This window comes from Micropterus salmoides, unplaced genomic scaffold (assembly GCF_014851395.1).
Source record: "Micropterus salmoides isolate LMB-PRFRI ecotype aquatic unplaced genomic scaffold, ASM1485139v1 Ms_hic_scaffold_12, whole genome shotgun sequence".
Taxonomy (NCBI): domain Eukaryota; kingdom Metazoa; phylum Chordata; class Actinopteri; order Centrarchiformes; family Centrarchidae; genus Micropterus; species Micropterus salmoides.
The window spans coordinates 2,500,922-2,522,439 of record NW_024040263.1 but is presented as its reverse complement, the minus strand read 5'-3'; the positions used below and the strand labels follow the sequence as shown (position 1 = coordinate 2,522,439).

The 21,518-nt window shown below is 39.2% G+C and overlaps 1 protein-coding gene and 1 long non-coding RNA gene across 2 annotated transcripts in view; one reads left to right on the top strand and one right to left on the bottom strand.

Moving 5' to 3' along the window:
- Positions 1 to 15: 15 nt before the first annotated feature.
- On the bottom strand, positions 16 to 2,843 carry LOC119899992. The gene is made up of 5 exons (XR_005443976.1): positions 2,240 to 2,843; positions 1,662 to 2,135; positions 1,121 to 1,462; positions 232 to 483; positions 16 to 109 (listed from the first exon to the last, which is right to left on the bottom strand). It is a non-coding gene; the product is annotated as an uncharacterized LOC119899992 (long non-coding RNA).
- A 9,610-nt stretch (positions 2,844 to 12,453) lies between these two features.
- The window catches only part of LOC119898652 (zinc finger protein GLIS2-like), a 29,571-nt gene continuing 20,506 nt past the window's right edge, over positions 12,454 to 21,518 (top strand). Inside the window, exon 1 of the mRNA XM_038712826.1 lies at positions 12,454 to 12,891. The gene's annotated coding sequence lies outside the window, so the exon portion shown is untranslated. The remainder of the gene's footprint in view (positions 12,892 to 21,518) is intronic.

Here is a 21,518-nt window from a genome sequence, read left to right as displayed (position 1 = left end):
GAAGACTGTCAAGTCTTTTACCTCATCCACAGGTGGAAAAGAAGTAGAGGAATTGGGATCATTAATGCAATAGTCAGTCTAACTGCATTAATTATTGCCATTGATTTCCCTAAACAAAAGAGAGATAGAGTATTGCATATGTCTTATTTCCTATTAAAATGCTTGAGTTTAAAATGCTAAACTGCTATAATGCCTAAAAACATTTCAGTTCATAGTAAAAACTATGCCCACCTTGAACAGTGAGAGTCCTTTCATGTGAACTGATGCTGTTTTTGACTGCACAGGAGTAGTTTCCTGCATGCTGACTGCTGACTGGGTCTAGAACCAAGTGTTTGTTTTGGTTCTCTGGCAGGGTCAAAGGTCGTGTGTTTAAGTACCAGATGTAGTTTGTGTTGTCAGTCAGAGGACAGCTTGTTCTGCAGGTCAGTGTGACTCTCTGGCCCTCTGTCACCTCTGCAGAAGGAGTAAACTTCACTCTCAGGCCTGAAAAAAAACTTCTATAGATCAATTAATTCTTAAGGGGCTTAGTTGATGTAACAGGGAAAAGTAAGACAGGTCTAGCTTGGAGTCATTAGCTGACCTTACAAGTGTTGACTGACCTTCCAGCTCTAGATATTTCTCACATGTAACTGTCCTTGTTAGGGAGACAACAGTTAGACTGATAAGGTAGAGACAGTAGCTCAGGCGTCAGGCTAGCAGATATGGTGTTCTCTGGGAATCTTGCAAGGTTGAGTCTTACAAGAATGTTTACAAGAACTTACTGGCTCCATCAATATTCTTTAAGAATTAGGAAGTTCAAAACATGTCTGTGTCAATTGAGTATGCTCACCTATAGTCAGGAACACATTATAAATAGAGGTGTCCCGAACCAATCCTCAGCTTCTATATCAGGGCTAATCCTGGTATATTTTGATAGACAGGTATAAACTAAAACAAATCAAACTGCAATCATTTCTTCACTGAACTTCTGTTTCTGAACTGTGTTTTGTCACCAGCTTCTCATTTTTAGCCAGCACTGACTGTTGCTATCATTGGTTAAAATGACAAGCGTTGCCGGCTACAGATCATATTAGCTGTCGGCAATTAGACATACAAGTATTTATTCTAGAGAATTACATACCTGTGACAACCAAAGTCACTCCAGGTAAATCGGACTGTTTTTGTCCTCCTTCTTCTGTTTGGTGTCTGAACGTATATTCTGCCGAGTCATTCTTCATCAACTTTTTAATTTTAAGGATGTGGCGATTCTTCATGTTGTCATGATACTCCACACGACCTACAGCCCCAATCACATTTTCAGCATCCACCTCACTAGTTCTCTTTATTTTATACCATAATTTAGACTTGGGTTGCTGGTCATCAGGGTATGAGTATTCACTTGAAGTGCTCACTGAAGAACCTTCTGGTGCACAAATTCTCCTGCTGAAATAATTCACACTCCAGCAGTTTTTATCCTCAGTACCTGAAATATAGACGAAAAAATGTTTTTAAAATAAATACTTGAAAAAAAATCTACTGTTTAATCCCAATTAACTTTTTACGGATATAAATAAATATGAATACATTATTTGGATATGAACAAATAATACACTCCAAACGAATCTTTGCAGTAATATGAACTGACACAGATGGTGAAATTGCCCAAGTTGGTTCATACTCACAGACTTCAGCCGAGAGCAGATCCTCATGACCTTTTAAAGCACAGGAGAGTCTTTTATCAGATGAGCGGGAAACTAAAAACTGTTGACTCTCAGTGTATATGTGCAATTGTCTGTTCTGATACCACCTATAGGTGGTTTGAGGGTCAGTCAGAGGACAGCTGGTGATACAGGTCAGAATGACAAAGCCCTCTGCAAGTGTCTTCTGAACATGTATTTCTGTTGAGAGACAATTATTGAAAACTGCAGAATATATTTAACAGTAACTTTGCCAGTAGCGAGTATTTTATTTAGGTTGGGGGGGTCTTTCAGGAGGTGTGTTATTTGTGTTTGTAAATGTTTGTGGAGTGTGGAATGTGGAGAAAACTTCACCTCTGGGATACATGATGGAGCATGCCTCATCCTCTGATTTCTGATTATACAAACACATTCTTCCTTTAGCGTAGGTCACGCTAAAGCAGGCTGTTGTAACAGAATCTGGGCCAAAAGATGGCGTTGAGCATTTTTATTTGAGCCAATACAACAGTTTTTCACAGTTTTTTTTTTTGTAACATGATGAGGAGCTAGATGTTGTCACTCACCCACTGAGACTTCAGGGGCTCTGAGACCCTCGTAGCCTTTGATAGCACAGGAGTATCTGACTGCTTTGTCACTGCTGACCAGCTGTTGGTACCAGGGAGACCAGTCCTGATAGAGAAACTCTCTGTTCCTGTACCAGATGTAGGCTGCAGGGTTTTCAGTCAGAGGACAGCTGGTGTTACACATCAGTGTTACTGTCTGTCCCTCTGTGGCAGGAATAACCTTTACCTGCAGGTCTGGATAGTGGTATACTAAATTAGTTTTCATATAAATATACGATTTTTGAAGTAATGAAGTACTGACAGCCACTGTACCGGCAACATAAAGCTGAATTCTTCGGTGCCAGGAGTTTTCTGAATTCTCTCCGCAGTAGTAAACATTTTCATCAGTCTCTCTTAAATCATTGATTGTTAGAGTGAAGTTACTCCCCTCAGACATGTTGTATGTCACTCGATGTCCGTCTTCAGAGAGCTCATTTTGAATAACTTTGTAATCTTCCCAGTGTAGAGTATACCATGTCTTGCTTGAAGTGGGATGTTCAGAGCAGGGCAGCTCCACCGATGAGCCTTTTAAGGCACAGATACTGGTTGCTTGTCCCCAAATACCAATATCAGCTAACATGGGAACAAATATATGGCTTTATATTAATAATAATAATAATAATAATAATCCTTATTTGTAGAGCACTTTTCAAAAACAAGTTACAAAGTGCTTTAACAAGTGTAAAGAATAATACAAAAAAAAGATAAGAGCATGAAAATTTAATCACCGAATAATAATAATAATATTATAAAGTAATTACAGTTTAGTGTAGTTTTTTTTTTCAATTGCTAACCTGCACTGGTCAAAACTGAAGTCACATTGTCAAAACTCTTTACACAGTCAGCGAAACAGAAGTGTCTAAACTATAAATTATTTTTCGTTTCTTTCACACAAAATGCATTCAATGACCACTCTCTCCAAAATCTCTCTCAAAAACTCTTTTCTCTTCACTACTTCACCACCTGCAAAACACTATATATCTGCAGCACATTTTGTAAATGTAACACACTGTCCAAAGCTGTTAAAATCACATTCAAATATATCCCTGCATATTTGCAGTAACTGGATAGATAAATATTGAAAAAATGTATGTACATTACATACTTTTATGTACATTGTTCATTGATCTACGTATGTGCATAGAGATATGTATGAAGTGTTTTGAATGTGTTTTTACTGTAAAACTGCAGGCTGTGTGTAAAGCAGGAAATGTGCTTGTATTTTAGCAGAATTGGTTCAAACCAACCAAGTGTTTTGGTGGTTTGAGTGACTTTTGGAGGTGAGATTAACTGTTTGGCCAAGATGCATGGTGGTAATGCAGACTATGTGAAGAGTTTTGAAAAATGTGGCTTCAGTTTTGAATGTTGCATGTTAGCAATTGAAAAAAAATTGTAGATGTCCACAGCCTTTTTAAAGCAGATGAGTTGCTAATTGTTAACATTAAAACTCATAGACTACAGTAAAAGTGATCCATGGTTATTATTATTATTACTTATTAGTTTATACTTAATAATTACAAAGAATGTGTGATGGATATAAAGTGAACAATAATTAATACCTGAGATAAACAGGATGAAAAACATGACCGTGCTCGCAGCTTCTCCCAACAACATGGCTGTAGTCACTTCTAATCAGAATGGTGATTGTATAAAAGGTATTATTCCAAATTATAACCTCTGGTCAAAATCAATGGCGGTCTACTTAGAAGAGCTGAAGAGGACTGTTGATCTGTGGTGGTGAATACACAGCATGCAGCTCTGAACTTCACTTCCTTCCTCTTAATTTAATTATGGTTAGTAACAAGAACCATCTTTTAATAGTCTATGTACCTCTATGTACTTTTGGATCTTGATGCAAAGTGCAGCAGTCTTAAACAGCAATACATATTCACCGAAAAGGTGTGAAACAGATCACAATGCCACAAATGCAAAGGTGTCAATGATCAAAGTGTTGTTTGTGGTTGGCTTGTCCTTCTAGACCTGTGAAGAGGAAGCTGCAGACTTCACCTCCTATAATCTTTTGTTAGTCTTAGATTTGTTTATGTATCACAACAATATCTTGATACTGATGTTTTAATCTATATTCCCCAAAGTATTCAAATATCATGGAAAAGGATAAGCAATATTTGTTTCACCTTTGTCAAATGGTTTTTAGTCATGCAAGCAGCATGAGTTGGAATAACTTTGGTGGTCCCCTAGCATTTCATCTAATGTCAATATCAAGACAAAATTTCACTTTCACCTTTAGCAACAAGATACATCCCTGAAGAATGTATCTACTGTGTTTTTGTACATTTCTACATAACCTATGTATGTGGCTCTCCACAAAACAATACTCCCAATACTGTAATTTATAACTAAATTCTCGCAAAAGTACGTCTCATCAGCATCAGCTGTAATTTGTGCAAGTGCTGATTAGCAAATGTTGGTGTGCTGATCCGCCAAACTAAGTAAGAAAGGTAAACATTACCTGAAAGCTAAACATGTAAAAGCTAAAACAATATTACCATGCTGATTAGATCAGCACGGTAATAGTAATGTAGACTAATGTAGGCCTTCAGACTTAGTGTCACAATCCTGTCTTGTGTTTCTCTGTGTAGCCTTGTTTATTATTGTATTCATTCGCATGTTTAAGTTTACTTAGTATCTGTCTTGTGCCTTATCTTAGTTCTTAGTTCGGTGTCTTAGTTCCTGGTCCTGTGCCTTAGCTCATGTCTTAGTATTTACTTCTAGTTCTGTGTTTCTTTGCCTGCCTGTCTCTCTGTTTTCCCTGCTGTCTCTCTGCCTGCCTGTCATTAGCCCTGTGTGTGTATATGTGCTTGCTTGTTTCCCTCAGTCCTTGTTGGGTCATTGTAGTGGTTTGTAGCTTGTTTGTTGCTCTGTCTCATGTCATGTGTAGTTTTGCTCTGTTCTGCCCTGCCTGTCCTGGATCTGTACCCCGTAGGATTATTTCTGTTGGATTACCTGTTTCGTTGGGATTGTTTATTCTTTTGGATTACTTGGACTCAGCCAATCAGTTTTAAAGTGTGCTCGCTTTGTGTTGCTTTAATAAATCCTCTGAACTGTACCTGCTCCGCTCTGTGTCCTGCATTTGGGTCCACCTACCTGCTCAACCACACCACACATCCTGACACTTCTTCTTAGTAGCCACAAATTGGTTGCGCCCAAAATAAATCTATAATTTCTGCCAGAATGGTGGTTGTTTGAGGCTTTTGCCTGTAATTGCCTGAACCATCAGAGATCTGGCTCTCGGATTAACGGATGGATTTCTGGCAGTCCAGACGATCTTCCAGCAATTTGCAGCTCAGTATTTTTCTTTGTCTTCTTACTTTCCATTCATAATAGGCACAAAGTAATGCTACCTTTCTTTCTTTTTGTTAACATTAAGGATGCCGAATAAACATTTATTGGAATGGTCAATGTACAGAACCGACATGGGGTTCCGTGTTTATGTTCAGTGTGAGCATCCACATCTGATGGCAGCTCAATTGATCCATTCATGTTAGTATAAAAGCTGCGGGATCTGTCAGTGCAGAATAATAATAATAATCCTTATTTGTAGAGCACTTTTCAAAAACAAGTTCCAAAGTGCTTTAACAAGTGTAAAGACAATAATACCCAAGAGACAATAATACAAAAACAATACAAGTTAAAAGCAAGAAAACATTGAAAAGACTAAAATACAGATAAATATAAAATTAGTAAAATACAATAAAATAAAAGGGATAAAATAAAGTCAAATAAGATCGGGAAAGGCTCTCCTATAAAAGCATGTTTTAAGAAGGGACTTAAAAGAGTTCACTGACTCAGCCGACCTGATTTCCTCGGGCAGGCTGTTCCAGAGCCTCTGGGCCCTGACAGCAAACGCTCTGTCCCCTTTAGTTTTCAGTCGAGACTCTGGAACAGACAACAGACCTCTGCCCGAGGATCTCAAGGTACGTGCTGGTGCGTATGGGACTAAAAGGTCAGAAATATAACAAGGCGAGAGGCCATGAAGAGCTTTAAAAGTGATCAATAGAATTTTAAAGTCAATTCTAAAACATACTGGGAGCCAGTGTAATGAAGCTAAAATAGGAGTAATGTGGTCATATTTCTTTGTTCTGGTTAAAAGCCTGGCAGCTGAGTTCTGGACAGTCTGGAGTCGATCAATAGATTTTTGGGTTAAACAGGTGAAAAGGCTGTTGCAATAATCCAGGCGTGATGAGATGAAGGTGTGTAAAATGGTCTCGGTGTCCTTAAAAGTTAACATAGATCGAATTTTTGCTATATTTCTAAGTTAATAAAAACATGATTGAACAAGCTTTGTGGTATGCTGCTCGAAATTTAAATTACTATCAAACCAAACACCAAGGTTCTTTGCCACAGGCTTAATGTGATTTACTAGCGAACCAGCAGATGGCAGTATTTGATTTGCCATCTGCTGAGACCCGATGACCAGGATTTCTGTTTTGTCTAAGTTCAGCTGGAGGAAATTATTTGACATTCATTTTTTAACTTCACAAAGGCAGTTGTTAAGTGAACTCAGCATTCCAGGGTCTGTGGATCTGACGGGCAAGTATATTTGTGTGTCATCAGCATAAATATGAAAAGAAATGCCATGTTTATGGATAATATGTCCAAGGGGAAGCAGATACAAGGAAAACAAAATGGGTCCTAAGACCGACCCCTGAGGCACACCATATTTAACTGGACAGAATGAGGAGTCATAGTTGTTTACAGACACACAAAACTTCCTATTTGACAGGTAGGATGAAAACCATTCTAGGGCAGTACCAGAGATCCCCACCCAGTGCCTCAGTCTGTCTAACATGATGTTGTGATCAATGGTGTCAAAAGCAGCGCTAAGGTCCAGGAGTACCAGGACTGAGCACATGCCTTCATCAGCAGACATTAAAAGGTCATTGATGACTTTAAGCAGGGCAGTCTCAGTGCTGTGGTACTTCCTAAAACCAGACTGAAACGTTTCAAATATTTTGTTATTTTCCAGCACAGTGAGCAGCTGTTTGGACACAATTCTTTCTAGAATCTTTGCAATAAAAGGCAGTTTTGAAATTGGTCTAAAATTATGTGGGAGGGAGGGATCTAAACCAGGTTTCTTTAAAAGTGGGTTCATGCAAGCCATTTTAAAATAATCAGGGACACAACCAGTAGATAGGGAGCTGTTGAAAACAGAGATCAAATGGGGCCCAACAGAATCTATTACTTTCAGTAAAATTTTGTAGGTATTACATCAAGTGGGCTGGAGGACACTCTCATTTGTGATACTGTTTTCAAAAGCTCAGACAAGTCGATGGGATAAAACTGGTTAAAACTCTCTTGTTGCTGGTGAGGAACCTCTGCGGCAGACCGACGGCCCAGTGCAGGAGATGTAGCCGGTGGAGGAGATGCAACAGTGTCGGCAGGCACTGTGCGCCGAAAGAGATCCATATCAGGGAGACTCGAAGCCGTCTAACGAGTGTTGTTAGACAGGGCTGCATAGCGGTTGGAGAGGCCGATGTGTGGAGGAGAGGCAGCCCCATCCGAGCCTCTCTTGCAGCCACGGACCACCACTTCAGCCCAGGTTGACTGATGCTTCGGAGTCGAGCAGGATGAAAGCCTCGGAAGGCTGGAGGGGTCCCAAAACACGGTGTCCTGGATGTTAGCGGTTGCGCTAAGAGAAACAATCTGTCTGGCTTGTACTGAAGCCACATCCATAAAGCCAGTCAGCAGGGAATCTTTCTCTTTGAGTTCCTCTGAAAGTCGTCGGATGTCTTTCATAAGGTCAGCTATCTTTTTGTTCGCTTTCTTAAGGAGTGAGCAGTCCTCAGGGGGCAGAGTTATCTCGGCTAGCATAGTCACCGGAGCTTTGTTGTGGTCAGTAGCGTTGATGGCGTATTTACGGTCATCTAGCTTAAAATCCATGTCGGATGACTAAAATCCTTAACCCACTTAAAACTTAAGATAAAAACTTAAGTTAAATAAAAAGGATATAAAAAATGTAACGAAAAAGTGTGGATTAAAACTGGATAAGAGTTCAGTTTAAGACAGAGCTTCTGACAGGTGGCTACAGACGCCAACGCATGCGCAGAGTGCAGATTACGTCAGCGATCTTGTCTGGGAATACAGCTGGTCAGTTAAAATGTGTATTGATTGGAAATATTAATAAAACGTGCAATGTCTGCCCAGTTTTACACTGCCCAAAGGTCAACAATGAAGTAGCTTAAACAATTCCAGTGATATTTCAATTATAATGATTATAGTTGTTTATTTGAGTAAGTACACAACAAACATAACAATGAAACATTTAAGTTGCATTCAATTTTTGGCCTCTTAATTTGGAGTCATGTTTCTGTTCACATGACCATTATTTACTCCCAAAATGGTATATGTAAATATTCAACAAAATATACATGCTACATATTATAGTGGTGTCTTAACAGGTGCCTTAGCAGTGTTCAGATCATCTCTTACCAACTTTTTTGCACAGTGTGTGAATCATCCTGTGTAGATACATAATCAGATGTTACACTGTCTTGCTGCCATCTGCTGGTGGCATACATAGTCTCTATGCTGCAGTATATTCGTGACCATGACTGAGATGTTCGCTCATATCCATCTGCAGGCAGTTCAAACAGAGAAGATGACAGAGGGAAAGACACACACAGACACATCAGTTTCTAGTATTCTGATTTTGTACTTTTTATCGTTCAGACAGTTTAAATTACTATTGTTAAAAACAGTTGATTACAGAAAGTAAAACTAAAAATATGTAAAAACCTGTCAAGTCTTTTGCCTCATCCACAGGTGAAAGAGAAGTTGAGGAATCGGGATCAGTAATGCGGCTGTGAGTCTTACTGCATTAATTATTGCCCTTGACTTCACTAGAACTGGAGTCACACGGATTAGAGATTTCTGTTACAGGTTCAAATCAAAGTGCTTCTAATGGCTATAAACATTTCACTTGAACAGTGAGTGTTTTCAGGAGATTTGATGTCTTCCTGGGTTTTGACAGCACAGAAGTAGCTTCCTGCATGCTGACTGCTGACTGGGTCTAGAACCAGGTGTTTGATTTTGTTCTCTAGCCGGGTCAAAGGGCGACTTTTCAAGTACCAGGTGTAGATTGTGTTGCCAGTCAGAGGACAGCTGGTACTGCAGGTAAATGTGACTCTCTGGCCCTCTGTCACCACTGCAGACTGAGTCATTGTCACTTGTCACTGCCTGAAAGATGGTTGGATTGGTCACTAAATGTGTAAGAGATGTGTTCCTTGAAACTTGACTATCCCTCTTCGGTGAACTGATGTGCAATTATATACACATCATAGTTGATAAAACAATAAAGCCTCTGATAAAACACACTGATTGCTTAGAACATGGCCCATAAAGTGCAGAACTGGAAAGGTGATAGCTCCTACATAACTGGTTAGATTTTGATGAAACCTTATTGTTTGGGACTAGGTGATTACGTTGATTAGCAAACAGTTGTCGTAGTTCAAGAAGCGTGAACACCAAGGTACACAGACAGCCTTCAAAGGCTTGAACTGGCTCCTCAAATGTTTGGCAGATTTGAGCGGAGCTGAAGGATAAAGCAAAAACAAAACACTGCAGGAGGATTGTTCCTTGTGTTACAGACAAACCTAGATGAAGACACCATGGTACCCTCTGCATTATAATGAATTTAAGGTGACATGCAACCTTGTGTGCAACTCAAGTGTGGACATCTTATTTAGCGTTACATCAGTTCAGACCATGTGTTTCAGTAGGTGCACATTAGGTCTGAACCAGTCTTCTGACCTCTTATACAGACAGAGTGTAGTTTGCTGACTGCTGCGAGGAAGCAACAAATTATTAAACATATTCAGGTATTTAACCTAACGACATAGCTGTGACAACCGGAGTCACTCCAGGTGAATTAGACCGTTTCCGTCTGTTGTCATCCTTCTGGAGTCTGAATGCATATTCTGCTGAGTCGTTCTTCCTCAGCTTTTTAATTCTCAGGATGTGGCAGTCATTCAAAATGTCATAATACTCCAGACAACCTGCAGCCCTTGCCAGCTTTTCAGCATATTCCTCTCTACTTCTCTTTATTTTATACCAAAATTTATACTCGGGCTTCTGGCTGTCAAGATGAGAAAATTCACTTGAAATGTTCAATAAAGAACCTTCTAGTTCACGGATTCCCCTGCTGACATAATAAGCAGATCTTATCCACAGTACATGAAACATTATTTAAAGAAAAATCTAAATATGTTGATTAGTGTGAAGGCTTGAATATGATTATTAATTGACAACATTGACCTTGAACTACTGTGATTTTGACAGAATGGATCTGTGAATCATTTATGGGTTTTTTGTTTGGTTGCAGAACACTAGTGGGTCCAGTAGGTGGCACCAAAATCAGATTTAAGCAGGAACCTTTACACAGGTGACAGGTGCCGTGCAAATAGGCTACTGGTATTGGAAATATGCAGTTTTTTTATATTATAGGCTGTTGTAGTCAGATTTTTGAAAGCACTTTCCAAATAAAGGGAGTTCAGATTTATCTGACTTCTTTTACTAATTGATGAAAAAGTCGTCATGAGCAGTAATATAGATAACTGAGGATCCTATATATCAAGGTGAATCATAATTAAATTAAATAATTATTAAAATGTATGTTGACGAGATGCATCAATGCTTCACTTGAAATGAAAAAATTCAAAATGTACTTTTTACAAAGCAGAGTATGAGCTGAAACTCACTATAAAGCTCTGTAAAGTCGGGGGGGGGCTGCAGATTCAGGTGATAACTCTTTGTAGGTTCATCACCATAAGCGGCCTATTTGACAATGTCACATTGTTTTCACCTTGTCGTTTTATTGTCATGTTTATTCTAAAATATCAACTAAAACTAGTCATTTACATATTAAAGTGTACTGTAGCTGTTTACATTTTCCCTTTTATCATATTCTTTTTAAGAAATCCCTTTAGAAATTATGCAGGGCACTGAGTCTGGATTGGCAATTCTCATCACAGAAATGTCAAAATTACCAGTGAGAGCAGAGAAATCTGAAGCTGTCACAACGTTGTTTTGTGTGATTGATAGACCCTGTGAAGGGGAAGCTGCAGACATAACCTCAGGGAGCAACTGAATACCCTGCACAAAACTGAGTGATGTTTTTTTGTCCTGTTAGTTATGCATTGAGTAGTTGGTTAAGATTATGGCTTGTCCAAAGATACTAAGCCTAATCTTCTTCTACTAGGCCTATTACACCGTACATTTTTAAACAAATCCATTTTACTCAATATATATTAGATTGTCAGTTTCAAGTCAGATCTTAATTAAATTGTTGATCACATCACATTCACAACCATTTCAGAACTTATAAACACAGGTTTTGCGACTTGATATGATGAATTAAGTAAACATCCAGCTTGCTTAGAGACATTGTTTACTTAATAATTCCCAGCATGCATTGCTTTTGGGTTACAAATTCTTCAAAAAGACCTGTTTTCTGATTTGAAGAAAGAGATCAAACTTAAAACTGCTGCACTGCTAAACTGCACCTATAGGTGCCTTGCCTATCCTTGAAGGATAAAACAATAGCGAAGCCTGTCATATTAACATAGGTTTCCTGTATTTGTACATATTCTTATCTGTAAATTATAATATATGAATTTGTAAAACGGAATACAGTTTCTTTCTGTATATCAAATAATCTACCTAGCAAAAAAACATAATTTTTACTGAATTGTATTGCTTATCGTATTGCAGTTTATCTGCATTTAAACTACAGTCATCTGTAAATTGTACAAATAAATATGATACTTTTCACATAATCTTACTTTAAATTTTTAGTTTTCTTTGGTTCAGTGTTTTGCAAAATATTACTGTAAATAAAACATTTATTCACTGTTTTCAGTAGTTCAGTAGCGTGTGTCAAACAGCTCAATATCAGTCACTGAAGGTGAAAGGATAACACACACACACACACACACACACACACACACACACACACACACGATGCAACATAGTTCAGACTATCGTGAGAGTCAACAGCTGGCGGAGGAAGCTGGATCTGTATTCTGGCATTTCTCTCTCTCTCGCCCTCTCTTCCAATCTTCCAATGTCTCTCTGCACTCTCTCTCGCCTATTCGTCCCCCCCCCCCCTCCTCTCTCCCACTCAGACAGCCTCTTCCCTTCTCACCGCCGCTGGAAGCTCAGTTGACCAGCGTCGCAACTGGGCGATGCACCTCCCCGGAGAGCCTACCTTTTTGCAGCGGATTTGACATCGCAGCCGACACCCTCACAATCTCAATGACATTTATTTTCCCCCCCCTCGTCAGTGATTTCTTTAACTTACACGTCAGTCTAATTTTGAGAGAAAACTATTAACAGGACAAGGTTTTCAGTTGCATATCTGAAAACTGACCACTCGCAACAGGCATTGAACGATCCCCTGTGGGAGGATTTGATTTCAAAATACCGATTTCCAGCCAGAGACTGATAACTTAGTCGAAGATGGTACGGGAAACGACGGACAAACTCGCTTGATTTTGGTCATTTGTGTTCTCAGTTTGTCTATTGGAGGCTCGAAAGCATCTTGAGACAGACTACAGGGAGCAGAGGAGGCTGCACTGTCTACAGGCGGTTGTAAGGTAAATCTGAACGAGATGTAGCTGGTGGCACGTCGTCTTTCTCTTAACAAAAACATCAGTTTAACAATCGCTTGATGTTCCGCTGTTACTGCCTGTGTTGCTCAGTTATGAGTTTATTCGGGCACTTATTGATTTTACACACACATAAATACAAACAGCTGTGATCGGTGTGTAAAAAATTAACACCGCAAGACCAAATCCACCCGTAGTTTTGCACATCTGTTGGTGTCAGTGACAGTTTTTTGAAGTTGACATAAGTCAACTGGAGAATAATGTTTCCACTCTTAGTTTTGATTTGCCTTTGATTTGACATATCAAAACTTGTTCTTATAAAACCTGGTTTAAGATCAAAATAAATTCAGATTGGTATTGGTCCTGTATGTGCATGAAAAAAGAGTGCATCTTTACCATCTATTGCATGTAAATCATTGATGGATTTGTCAGTCGAAAAGGAAATTGATCAGCAGTAATTTTGATTATTGATAAATTGTTTCATTTTTGTAATTTTTTAAAACACAAAATACAAAAATATTTCCTGTTTTTCTAAAATGTGAAGATGTACTGCTTTTTTGTCTTATAGTAAACTGAATATATTTTCAGTGTTTGATATTTGAAGACATCACATTGCAGTTTGGGAAATAGAAATTCTGATATTTTATGGAAAAACCAATCAATTAAGAAAATAATCAACCAATTAATGGATAATGACACTTATTGCTAGTTGCAGCCCTAGTTACCTGCTCCTCTTCCTCCAGCTCATCTCAGATATGCGGAGGTCCTCAAGGGTCTACCCTGGGCCCTCTGTTATTGTCCATATAATATGTACTCCTGCTTGGTGAAAACATATTTTATGTAATTTATGAATGATATGTTGATGTTAAGAACCTTAACATACACCAGACATTTGGTCTTCATCAGGAACAGCATTATTAATTTACTCATAAAGCATTAAATAATAATGTTCAGTCACAAGGTAGGAAGTAGTTTGCACGAAGAGTCATCTGACCATGCCTAAAGTCAAAAGTTTTTATGTTGTGAATGGTCACACTCAGGGCTGCATGAAAAGCCTGATAGTAAAGAGAGGGGTGAGACGCAATGAATCATACAAATGGAGATAATGGAGCACACAAAGGCATTCATTGTGTTGTACTTGATTATACAGAAGGAAAGTAATAGAAGTAGTTGTGTGAAGAACTATAAAAAGCCCCACACTTAGCCATGTAAGCATGGATGTCGGTCTGTCTGTCTGAAAAAGCTACCAAAATTGTCAGACACTCTTATTAGAACATTTTGCACTACCATGCAACCTAATTTGTTATTTAGGTTTTTGAGCTGTCTGTTGCATTAATGGACAGTATGTCAGTTTGTGAATGATCTCTCAGTGATCCAAAGTGGGACCTATGAGATGGTCTTTCTGACCACAACTCCCAAGTGAAACAGGGTGGAGACAAGACCTTTACTTTCCTAGTTTTCCTCCCAGCAGTTTGGTTCATCAAATCCCACAGGTCCCCCCCCCCCATGACACGACTGCCTATCACTGATCATGAATCATCATCCTCCTGAAAATTCCAAGAGGTTTAGGGACTGACCCGTGGGTGTTTCAGCTCCACCCTAACCCCTTCCTTAGTTTTCTGAGATGCATCATGGTGGCCTGGGTGAAGTGTTTTTGAGAATGTGAGGTTTTTGTGTGATGGCAGCGCTGTGCAGGTTGCCGGCTCATTGCATCATGCTGTTCTCTAAAGGTTGGACAGACTTTCATGGATGGATTTTTAAAAAAGGCCCGGAGCCAAGAAAACTCCTTTCCTGTTGTTGTTGGGTGCGTCTGCTTTCCACCCACACTGTCTGCTGCAGGGTGGGAGTGTTGCTCATACATATGGCATATATGAGTGTGTCTGTGTCAAAATAATGTGTATGTAGAGAGAAAGGAGGCGAGGAAGGAAGCTAGCAAAAAATGAAAGAAAGGGAAGGGAAATAAGAATGAAATAAAGAGAGTAAGAAGAAAGAGAGGATGGGAAGAAAAAAATAAATGGCCAAAGTAAACAAGGGGAGATATCCAAAGAAAGAGAGACAGAAAATGAGGTTAAAGAAAGTTAGTCAAAGAAGAAAGTGAGGTAAAAAAGGCAAAAATAATGGAAGGACACTCTGGTGGCCTAGGGGTTTATGGCAACAACTAACTGCAATGTCCCTGGTTTGAGTCCTGCTAGAGACTTCTTGTTTTCTGTCAGCTCTCTGTCAACTCTCTTCGAAAGGTATAAAATTCCTAGGGGAAGGTACTTCCTTAAGAATTAAGGAAGCAAATAACGACTGGAGGGATGAAGTAATGTAGAAAGAAAGTGGAGTTAGTAAAGCAAAAAGTGAAGAAAGCAAAGAGAAGAAAGAAGGAATGACAGAAGCAGAGAAACAGATGAAAGAAGGTGAGATATTAAAGAATGGAAGGACAGAAAAATGTAAAGAAAAGAAGGAAATAGGTGAAGGAAGCCAAAAAAAGAAAGCAAAGAATGGCAGAAATAAAGTAAGCAAAGAATGGAAGTGAAGGAAGAAGAATAGTGTGGAAGACAAAAGAATGCAAATTATGAAAAAAGAAATGAAGGAAGCATAGAATGGTAAAAAGAATGACTGAACGAAGGATTAAATAAAATATGAAATATATAAAAAAGAATAGCAAGCGAAGGAAACAAAGCCGAGAAAGCAAAGAAAAAAGTTAAATAAACAAAAATGAGCTTTTCTTCAACCCGAGTGAAATTATTGTAATTTGAGATTCCATGTAACTGTGTACGTGGACACTAAATAAATTGATCCAAGAAGATGCACACAAAGTGTCCCGCCCCCTGTGAAGCGATAGATGGCATTGCCGTCCAAAATTTAAATGTTAACAAAAACATTAAATATATAAACCAGCGATTTGGACGAGAGGTTAATAATTTTGCAAAAGGAAAGAATGAAGTAATCTAGAAGGAAAAAAAAGAAGTTACCAAAGTGGAGTAAGTAAAGAGAAGAAAGAAGGAATGACGGAAGGAAGTGAAACAAGTGCACAACACCTGTAATTATATGATTGAACTCATTAGCAAAGGTTTACACCACCTTTCTCAACCCCGATTGAAAATTCCTTTCAATCGAGCCATTTTCTTCTGATTGATTTGGTTACATGAGACATTTTTTAATCTGATTAGGCTGATTATTTGGATTATTAGTGGAGGGTCCATGTAAATGCAGCTAATGACAGAAAGCAGGAACAACAGAAGGGATATCAGAAAGAAAGAAAAAATGGAAGCAAACAAACAATGGCAGCACGAAGAAATGTAGGACAGACAATAAAAATCAGGCAAAAGAAGGAAGGAAGGAAGGAAGGAAAGAAGTGAAAGGAACAAAGTGACATAGCCAAAGGAAGGAAGTAAAGAAAGAAGGTAAGTACTGAAAAATGAATTAAATAATAATAATTGTTCTAATTTATAATAATTATAATTAAATATAAATAAATAAGATGAAGATGAACAGGGAGTGGAGGGAGACCTGCAATGACTTTCCTCTTCCTCCTTCATCATGCTCCTCCTCCTCGTACCTCCAGCCCTCCTGCGCTACCCAACCATGAGACCCCCTACTGAAGCTGTGTGGCTGCTGGCCTTGGCCCTCTGTTGTCTCCATACTTTGCCTGCTGTTTGCACATGATGGGTTCAGCGGGTTCAGTTCAGCTATAAAAGCACCACTCCCCCATTTTCTCCCCTGCGGCAGAGGCAGGAGTTAGCTGGCCTCATATGGGAGGAGGGTGGGAGGTGGTGGAGGAGGAAGCCTCCCCTCATTCTCCTCTTTTACATAACTCTTTTTTACTTTAGTTTCTCCTCTCCTCTCACTTGGCTCGTTGGCTGCTTGTGGTATCGTTTTTGTGCCCAACCCTGGACCAGACATTCATTTTTCTCCTCTTAGTTTCTAACCGCTAACTAACCACTGGCTCCCTGCATCTCCCCCCTCCTCCTCCTCCATCTGAGGAATGTCTTATTCACCTCCTCTCTCTGTCTTCCTTCTCTGATTCTTACATGCTAAAAGCTTGCATGCAACCGTGCCAACATCTGCAAATAAAGAGACCAATATACACACATGCTTTGAGCACACATTGCTTCGCCAACACATGTCAGTAAACGCACGGACATGCACACACACACTTTGGCCCCCCCATATGTGCCGACCACCTGTGAGGGTACACACACATCCATAAACCTCTCTTTCTTCTCCCTCTCTTTTCCATTATCCTCCTGAGAGTCCACTGCCGAGGCATTTACTTCCAAACCAAACATAGACCAAATTCCGCAAACCCCACCCCGATACCCCCCTCCATCACTCCCCTACTTACTCTCCCCCTTCTTATTCTCCTCTTCTCCTCTCCCTCCCACTCGCTGCCCTGCCTCTCGCTCGCTTTCTTTTTGGCCTGTGTTTGAGGAAGGAGGCAAACAAAATGCTGGCCTCCACAAAAAAGGCCTGACAAAGAGAGGGAGCGAACCGTGAGCAGAGAAAGAGGGGAAAAATGGATATAGGAAAAAAAGATGTCTTGGCAAGAAAGGGAATTATGATTGTAAAGGAGGATCAAGTGCCATGAAAGATGGGCGTAGAATCAGAAATTGACTTCTTCTGTGTCCCAGTGGCCCGAAGATGTGGAGTACAATGGATAGACTGTTAGCTTATTTCCCTTCTTCTTTCATCGCTCTCTTTTCTCATGGCTACTTTGATGATGTGTTGACCCATTGCATTGGTGTCAGCCTCAACAAGTTTTCAGCTCCTTGGGGCTGCAACTACAGAATACTTTCATCATTTGTAATCAGATGGTTAAATCTTCAAATAATCAATCATCTAGGCCATAAAATAGAAAAATATGTGATTGTGAAAAATGCCTCTCACAATTTCCCCGATCCGAAGGTGAAGCTACAAAGTTGCTTTTTTTGTTTGAAGTGTCCAAAATCCTGAAATATTTCACTTACCATATTTTCATATTTTAATTTACCATAGGCCAAAACAGAAGAGCAATCTTCACATTTGACAAGCTGTGTGGCAGTTTGACAAATAACTTAAATGATTAATCAAATTTCAAAAGTGTTGGTATTTAATATTCTGTCAATCAACTAAGCACTTTTCTCCATTTTGTGATTTAATGGATTAAACTCACCATGTTTGCCATAAATAATTCTGGAGGAGATCATGTGTGTTGAATTATGTGTTTGTATCTGGCTTCAGCTAATCTTGAGCAAATTTCTTGTGCACTGTATGCTCAAGGACCTCTCATGGTTTCAGTGATTCACAATTTTTGAAATACCTGTTTTATTTCTTGCTTTGTTTTATACCGCCACTGACTGCCGATTAACCCGCTAGTAGGGGCTGCATCAACAACTGCTTCACTTTGGAATCTTGTTTCCACTAGGGACGTACCAGGGTCACGTTACTGTTCACTTTACATCGCTGGTGTTTTGGAGTAGTCCGAGGTTTTTTCTTCATATTGCCTTTTGCACCTTGATAATGTAACCTACATATGGTCTCCCCTTGATTCCACTACTCTCATGCATATACGGTGGACGCACAGCCTGCTCAGCACTCCCTGATCCCCACCCAAATACAAGTAATTAGGGACGAAAGGGCATAAAAGGACACCTGCCTGTGTGTGTGTGTGAGGGAATCTGCTAATCACTGCATCGCTTTCAAATGAACTGATGTCAATTTAAAAAATAATTTTTGTATCTCATGTTTCTTTTTTGAAAAATATATTGAGTAAAGCATTCAAGTCAACTTTGAACTTTTTCCTTGATGATTCTCTGTATTTCAGTATATAATATATTATATTGGCATCTGTCACTCTTTCGTCATAGTGTTCACTTTTCGTGGTCTCTGTTTTTCTCCCCTAATTTCTTGTTTTCATCTACTCCTTTCTCTCCCTCAACAATGGAATAACTACTCTAATTTGTTAAGATTCTGACCCAATTAAGATCAGCGACTTCACATCAATCCTGAGATTAAATTTTATTCCCCAGTGTGAGGAAAATAATTTAATGATTAAAAAGGGCTTATTGGCAGGATGGAAAAGCATTAAGGTGACAGTGACGTGACAAATGGCATGTAAGTCCTATACGCGGAAACCACTGACTACGAGTTCCACAGGACTCATAAAGTCTGTGAGCATTAAAACATTATTAATTCTTCCTGCTTAACTCTCCACTGACTTTTTTCCAGCTCATTACTCTGTTATTTGATGGAGCCCTTTTCCTTTCTCTCCCTCTTTGTTTCCCCACCGAGAATGAGAGGAACGGCCTACAGTACAGCTGGGATTGGTTATTATTTACTGGCTTGGCACACACACACACACACACACACACACACACACTCATGCAGTGGAAACAAATTGGGTGAATCTGCTCTGCACGTAGGAATGTGAGGCGTATGTGTTTGTGTGTTTTAGGTTTGGATGACAGAGCTGAGGGAATGAAAGAAGATGAAGAGAAAGAAAAAAGAAATTCAAGACAAAGCAGAAAGAAAGAGAAGGAAAATGAGTGATAGAGAAAAAAAGATTTCGGGGATGTAGACTGTTGTTGGCCTCGTCTGTCTCGCCTGACAACAAAGGTTAAAAACACTTTTCTCCCTCTGTCTTTCTCTCCACCAACTTCCTCTGTCTTTCATTTCCTAATGTCCCTTCGCTCTTTCTTCGTGGCTGTCTTCATATTTTCAACACAGCCCAGTATATCTGCAATCTCTTGTCGCTCGTCAGAGGGCGGCAGTGGATGACAGGATTGGGGCGAGGGGGGTTGTGTGTTGACCTTGTCCCAGTAGAAGAGTAGAAGATCTACTACTATGGAAGAATAAGGTAGCAAAAAGACATTTAATTTAGTGGCATTATATAACATGATTAAATCATATTTAAAAACAAGGATTCAAGGTACAAGATGAAATACACCAATAGATGTAAATAGAGGCATGCCATCTTTGCATATTGCATCACCCCCTGCTTCCTGTCCTTCTGTACATCCCATTACCAGAGGTGTTTTTTTCTTTTTAGATCACTGTGATGTTCCTCCCAAACTCCCTGTTTGTAGTGATGATATGATAGAGAGTTTGAATTCAACTATAACTAGAAGAGATCTCTGCCAGGTGTATCTGGCAGGCATGTGGGTAGTGGAATGAAGGGGAGAAAGTATTTTTGTATAGTATACTTTTATATATAGATGTGTGCAATGTTTTTAATGAAGTGTTTTTGTATATTATAGTCTTATAGTAGTAAAGAATAGTGTAATGGTCAAAACAAAGGACAAAATGTGGCCTGAGACTGACTAGTTAAGCCTTGTTTTTAGCCTAGCCGACTGCTTTTTGCTATGTTGTCACGCATATCGTAGTCTGAGCTTTATGAAAGGCTTAGTGTATAAAACAGTTTTTTCAAAAACTTGTAAATCACTCAACCACGAGAGAACCTGGAGCATACAGTCATAAATGTGCACAAAAATATTAGGCTGATTTGTTCAGTAATATGTGAGATTAACTGTGGACAGATAACACGCACACACACACACACTCACATGAAGTACACCATGTTATCCCTGCCAGTACACCTGGCAGTGATAAATATACTTTCAGAGCTATAATGATTTATATTTTAAAACAGACCCTATGGACTTCTATGCCTATGCCATGAATAAAACTAGTATTAGTACATATTTAAGTCCAATCTTCACTCTCCCTGTGGCTCTTTTTTGTTCCCCAACTCCTAAGTCTGTCCTCCTCAAAGGAAGCAGTCACCACCACGAGTCAGAGAGTAAGATAGACAAACTTGCTCCAAAATGGTATCAGTTTGTATATCATGACTATACATGGTTGAGTTCATCTTTGAGCTACAAAGGGATAAAGTGGGATGAGGTGGGTTTATTCTTAATTACAGCCCTGCTGCATCACTCCACCGACCCCAACTAAGCTCCTTCCCATCTGATGTAAAATATAGGCCTTCTGTCTACTGTTTGTCTAAGATTTAACTCTATAACAAATTTAAAAAATGTATAGTTTTATATACTCAGTTAATACAACCGTTACCTTTACAGGCATTGTAAATAATCAATTCCTGTAAACCTGCCTAATGCACTCTAGTTTGATTTTCTGCATTTTCCAGAATATCTTCTGACAATCCAGCGATTGTGACTGAACTTGTTTCACTCTGTAAGTGTGGAGAGTAAATACGACAGTGTAGAATTTTACAGTTCATTAAAATGGAGCTCTGCCTCTTACTGAGAATGCAACATGCTCTGCAATCTGGCTGTTTGCTTCTGTCATTAGAAAAACAAAATATTCAGAATAACATCAAAACCATATGTTTAGTGTTCAAACATTTCAGAGGAAAATGTTGTGCTTTATTCCATGTCATGAGACACAAAGATTAAGTAACTCGCCAAGAAGGTCCCATAAGTGCAAGTTACATTACAATTAATGTTTTTTTTCCCTTTTTCTGTAGATTAGACTTAGACTTAAGTGAAAGTTGTTGTAGCCTGCTTGACACACTAGAAGACCACCGACCCTGATAGGAACGGCTGCTGCTACATGCCTCTTAACCCATCTTAATGTCCTCGGAATCCTTTTTCTCCTCAACTCCAACCACTGTTCTTTCTGACTTATGT